Source organism: Lygodium microphyllum, chromosome 20 (assembly GCF_053477565.2).
Source record: "Lygodium microphyllum isolate KBCC chromosome 20, Lygodium_microphyllum_v1.1.10, whole genome shotgun sequence".
Lineage (NCBI taxonomy): Eukaryota > Viridiplantae > Streptophyta > Polypodiopsida > Schizaeales > Lygodiaceae > Lygodium > Lygodium microphyllum.
In genome coordinates, this window is record NC_141154.1 from 2,092,416 (window position 1) to 2,098,248 (window position 5,833).

Sequence of the window (5,833 nt, forward strand, 5' to 3'; positions counted from 1 at the left end):
GTTATGCCCTGTTACTTGGTTAGAATTATCGTATTGCTGAATGAAGGCTCACTGTTTGAATAGGCTTTCTCCTTAGCTTCTTTAGATCCCATTTGCATTTGCATCCATTAGGAGAATTGTGCCATAATTTGAGCATTAGATTCCACCAATTTATCAATAGAAGCCTTTGTTTGAGTGGTTGGACCTACTAACTTCTCAATGGAAGACTTCGTTTGATCAATAGACAAAACCATTTGCTCCATTCTTGATCATAGGGCCTCATGACGTTCTCTATGTCTTTGTTCATGTACGCATAAGGTATTATTGAGTATAATAACTTTCCCTTTTCTTGTTGAGGCTCTTCAGGGCTCTCTTGAGGTGCATTATCCCAATATGAAACCTCTGATTTGTTGAGCATAATCTTCATGGACCTTATTTTTACCCTTATGTCCTACCATAATAGTGTAGTCCTGCAGTACCCCCTATCAGAAAAATGGCTATAACTTTTGCTAGGGAACTCTAATTTCAAAACTTTTAAGTTAAAATTGAATCCAAGAATGGCCTCTTTGCGATGAGCTATAGCACACTATAAAAAAATTAGGACAAAAAATTCTACAACTCGATTTCTGAGTCTGAACTGTCCAAGTCTGCACCATGTTTTAACCTGTAAGTGCCCTGTTTTGACCATGCAAGGTAAGATAGTAACCCCAAATGATTATCAAATCTTGTAGAAGGCTGAAGAGGACCTATGGGTACCCTGTAGTACATGCACCTTAATTCAATAATGAAGGGTGTACCTGTAACAATCTGTAAATGCCCTGTATTGCCCTGTAAAATCCTTGTTTTACCCTGTTTTGATTCTGAAGTTACTTGAGCCTTTGGAAACTCTTCAATCTTCAATTCTCCACTCGTTGTACCTATGTGAGGGATAAAATAGCATGATAGGCTCCCTACACGGGCTCCGAATCACCGGGAGGTGGGCAAAGTTTCCCCCGGGTCGGTTGGTTGCACCCCTTCGAGATCTTTGATAGTGAGGGAGGGTCACCTCTCTTTTGTCCCACTATCTCGCTCAACATCCACCTTTCTCCTCGGTGGGTATATCAATATTGAAGTAGCTTGCCAATCTAATCAATCAACATGAAATGCATTTCTGAAATATTCATTTATCCCCTTTCATGAGATGCAATTGAATGAAATCTTGAAAGTTTGGATAGGGAAAGGGTCTTACCAATGCAATTCAGTGACTAAGTGATTGCTTTAGTACATACCCTTGTACAATATTTTACCTTGGACAAAAGAATTCAACCAAAACAAGTCAAGATTATGCATCAAACTTGGCAAATGATATCTATGATGAAGTAATGATTGAATCAAGATTGAAATTCAATGGAATAGGCTGAGATTAATGAAGAATAACACTAATCTCTGATCTACTGATTAATTCAGAGAATTAATTGATCAATAATCTCTCATCAACAAGTGGAAAAGCATTAGCAAGTGGATTATTGAGATATTTTAGAGATTAAGTGAAAGAAATACCTCTAAGATTGAAGAAGATGATAGATACTAGCTCCAATTCCATTGATGGAAGAATTCTTCAAAATCCACCATAAATCCATCATAAAGCTTGAAATATCCATAGAATCAATCCATACAAGCTCCAATTCCATTGATGGAAGAATTCTTCAAAATCCACCATAAATCCATCATAAAGCTTGAAATATCCATAGAATCAATCCATACAAGCTCCAATATGATCAAATTCGTGAAAAATCAATGCCCCGGGCTTGCTTGAACACTTGAATACGAAAGATTCAAGCCTTTTGAAGAAAAGCCCCAAAATAATCCTTCAACTTGAGCTCCAATGTCCTCCATGAGCTGAAATCTTTGCAATTTGTTGAAGAATCCTCACCGAGATGATGCCACGGGCTGAATTCATGAAGAATCCTCAAGAAATTATTGAAGAATGAGAGCTTGGGTTAAAACTGTCATGGCTGCCATGGTCTGTTCATCTAGGGTTTATAGGAGAGCTGAAGGTCCAGAATAGGAGTACAATCTTGAGCATTCAGTGAAGGATTTATCTTGCTGAAGATTGAAGTAGCCACGATTGATGAGAATCAGTCAGGGAGAAGAGGGAGATGAGGCGTAATGCACCCCGAAAATTGCACCGCAATTTTCACAACTGGTTTGACCTGCGTGGGCAGCAATGGCCCTCCACAATAGTTATGAACTTGAAGTTGAAGGGCTGAAGTAACTGATTCTGAGCTTAGATGAGGTATATGATCACTAATTTGTGTGGGAGAAAGACATCTTGGCTGGAAACTACATGAAACCTGCAAGAAGCTCCAAGAAAGGGAAAAGAGAACTCCCTCTTTTCAAAGTAACCACAATTTGTTCCCAAACTAAGCCTGATTAACTCTCCTTTACCCTAGTTACCTCTAGGTTTGCATGAAATTTGATGATGACCTGCCACTTCAGCCATCCTCCACTCAGCCTATTGAAAAATTATGTACCTAATCCTAACCATGTACTTGATGACCATCAAGTTGTAATGCCTAGTCAAGGAGTCCTTGAACTAAGGCGTGATAGGATCTTAGATATTAGGGAGAGACAATTGAGATCCAGAACCTTGAGAGAATGCCTCGTCCAGTGGAAAGATTATCCCGAATAGGATGCCACTTGGATAGATGAAGGCACTCTCAACCATCAATATCCCGAGTTTATCTCGAGACGAGAACATCTCGATTCCTCCAAGGGGGAGAGAATGTAATATCCCAAAGGCACAGGCACGCGTGAACTGCCTCAATAGAGGATAATGGAATTGGATAATTCTTTAGATAAAAGCTAATTTTTTTAATTATTTCCCCTCTCCTCCAGTCGACTCTCGAGCTGGAGGAAGAGGAGAATAGTATGGTAGGCAAGCTCCTTGCTGGAGCTTGCCTAAGGCCTTGGATCATGCACTCGACACGTGGGGAGGGAGGAACCCCTCCCTCTCCCTATAAAGCTAGTGACTATGGTAGCCTTGGAAGAGCAGAAAGAGCCGAGAATCTGTAAGTATTGTGAGGAAGAGAGAGGTTGAGGACATCGACGCGCTACCGCCGCTGTGAGAGGAAGAGGAGGAGTGGAGAGGAGGCGCTGCAAGTTGTTGCCAAGAGGGCGTTGTCTTCCATCTTCCGCGCCTAGCCGCCTGATCTTCGCCGCCATCTGACAGCCTCCAAACCCCCTCCACGTGGACTTGTAAGGCTTCTGGAAGCCTTAGAAGTTTGCAGAGGGGCTTCCTAAGCCCCCCTTCCTGTGGCTTTTGGGACTTACCCCCCTCCCTCCAATTTTTCCCCTAAGGGCCCTTAGGCCCCTTTCCTATAGCCTTTAATGCTACCTTTTTCCCCTCAAAATTCCTCCCTAAGGGCTCCCTTAGGGTCTCTTTTCCCCCTTGAAATTTCCCCCTTGAAGCTCTATAAGCCCCTTTTTTTCCCAAACGATTTTACCTTAAGCCCTTCATCCGACCCCCTCGAATTTCACCTAAGGGATCCCTTAGGCCCTTTTTATACCTTTTGTTTACCCCCTTACAAAAAGAAGATAGGGTGTTAAGGGTCTTTTGACACTTTTCTTTCCTTATACAAAAGCCCTCGTAAGGGTTTTTACACCTTTTATTCCCTGTTCATGCGAATCTTTATAAGCCCATTAAGCCTTTCCCATGGCTTTAATGGGTCTTATTTGCGAAAGATTTTGAAACACCCACTTTTTCGAAATCCCTACTTCAAGGAGGAAGCCTTCTAAAATCGCTTGCACCCGCAGGAGGGTCATCTCCTAGCATCCACGTGGATATCTCACCCCAAGTCCAGGTTTTACTTCCTCTTTTTTTTTTGGTATTGTTATAATTCAATCGTGCAAAGGATAATTGTTGGAAATAGGATGCATTTTTTGTCTTAAATGCTCTAGAAAAATTAGCTCACGACGGAGGAATTTAGTCATTAATATTTTCAATAAAACAAGCAAAATAAAGGGAGCATAAATGCATTTCTAGCAAATAGCTTTATGCATTGCAATGAATTAAAATTAGATTAATGTCCATTGTTAAAAAATGGAATTAAAATAGTATACTTCGTTTAAACATGGAAGTATAAACTGGATATCGCATTATTAAGCCATATCTTCTTCGAAATGAGTCATCATGGGAAATGCTAGGAATCCTTAGGAAAGTGCAAGGCATGTAATGATTCTTACGATGCATAACTCTACGCATTTATCGTTTGTCAACTGCATAAATTATCAGTAAAAGGTTGCTTGTTTAGCATGAATTTTGTTCGCAAGTTATAGGAAGATTAGTTGGAATTAACCTAACCTATGCATGACCTTAAATTGATAAGTTAGGTTTGAAAAATCAATTTACGCGTAAACAACGAGTCATGTGTTATGAAATGATAACGTAACTATCTTCAAGAGTTAAACAAATTGGCATAAACCTAAACACCTAAACCGTGGAGTACTTGTTTAGAATGAGTTAAATTCCAAGAAATTCACTAGAAATTAATACGTGACCTAATCATACGTATTGCTAGAACTGAAACTCTTATACCCTAAATACTTGCCCACATTCACCGAATGTAGGGATAGTGAAACATATTTGGGAAATGATCTAGGGTTTGTCCCTAAGAATCTTACGAGATGGAACTTGGAACCCTAGGACTTACGACGTCAGCCTAATGTAATCAGGAGCAGATTGTTTCGTGACTCGATTCGATGAGTAGAATAGTCTCATAATTTTATACGACAATTGTGAAACAAGTGTGGAGTCGTATGATCTTGTGATTGGATCACAAGGGAATGGCCAATTCTCGCAATGAGGTTGGCAGGTCCTTACGCAAGTTATCTTGCAAGAGGATGAATAATCATCCTAATTTAGTATCTTTCTTGAGTAAAGATAATTGCTTGGAGCAAAGGACAAACCAATAAATTGGTATAACATATGAACTTAAGGTATTGGTCAAGTCGGGTTAATAGGATATGGCCCTAACCCAAGATATAGGGGATCTTGCCAAGTCGCAAGTCATCCCTGAAGGACGCATTCGGAAAGAAGGATTCACTCCTTAGCAGTTTGCCAACAAAAACGACCAATGGATATATTTGTGCTTGTTACAGATTTAAGAGCACTGTTTGGCTTTGTTTGATCAATGAATTAAAAGATAAATGGATATCTAATACTTCAAGTTGAAGGCCTGAAGGGAGAGGTAGCTTCAGTTACCCCCCACTGCCTGCCTGACCCTAACTAAGGGGGTTGCTAACCGCACCGGAAAAGTGGACCGAACCCGTCGCAAGAGGTCTCTTCATTGAGCGCTACTTGGAGCAGGAGGACGCTTGGGGTCCAAAGGGGGCTCTGGCCGTAAATCCCTCGCCTTTCGGGCCTTGCACAAGAGGCTAATGTGACTCGGGATTGGATCTCAAGGCCCGCATACTAGTCTACGAGCGAAAACTTGGATTAGTCATCCCTATGGATTGTTGGATAGCCTTCGGGCGGATTGTGGATAAGCCTACGGGCTGGACTTTTTGTATTTCAAAGATAAATATGATAACTTGTTAATAAGGAACTTGTTTGACATTGTTTTTCTATGTAAGTGATATGGTTACGTGAAGGAACCAGTGCCTGATGGGCTAATTAAGGAAGCAGATTAATACATGTCCAACTAAATGTGTTAGGTAATCAAATAACTAAAACAACGAGAGGAAAGTGCGGTGGATGAGGCCATAGGTCCGTCCTACGGATGGGTGGTCCCAGTTGGCCGGGAACTTTTCTCAAAATCACGACGGACAACAGGAAGATCGTCAAAGAATACGAACAACAAAAGCGTTGACCTAG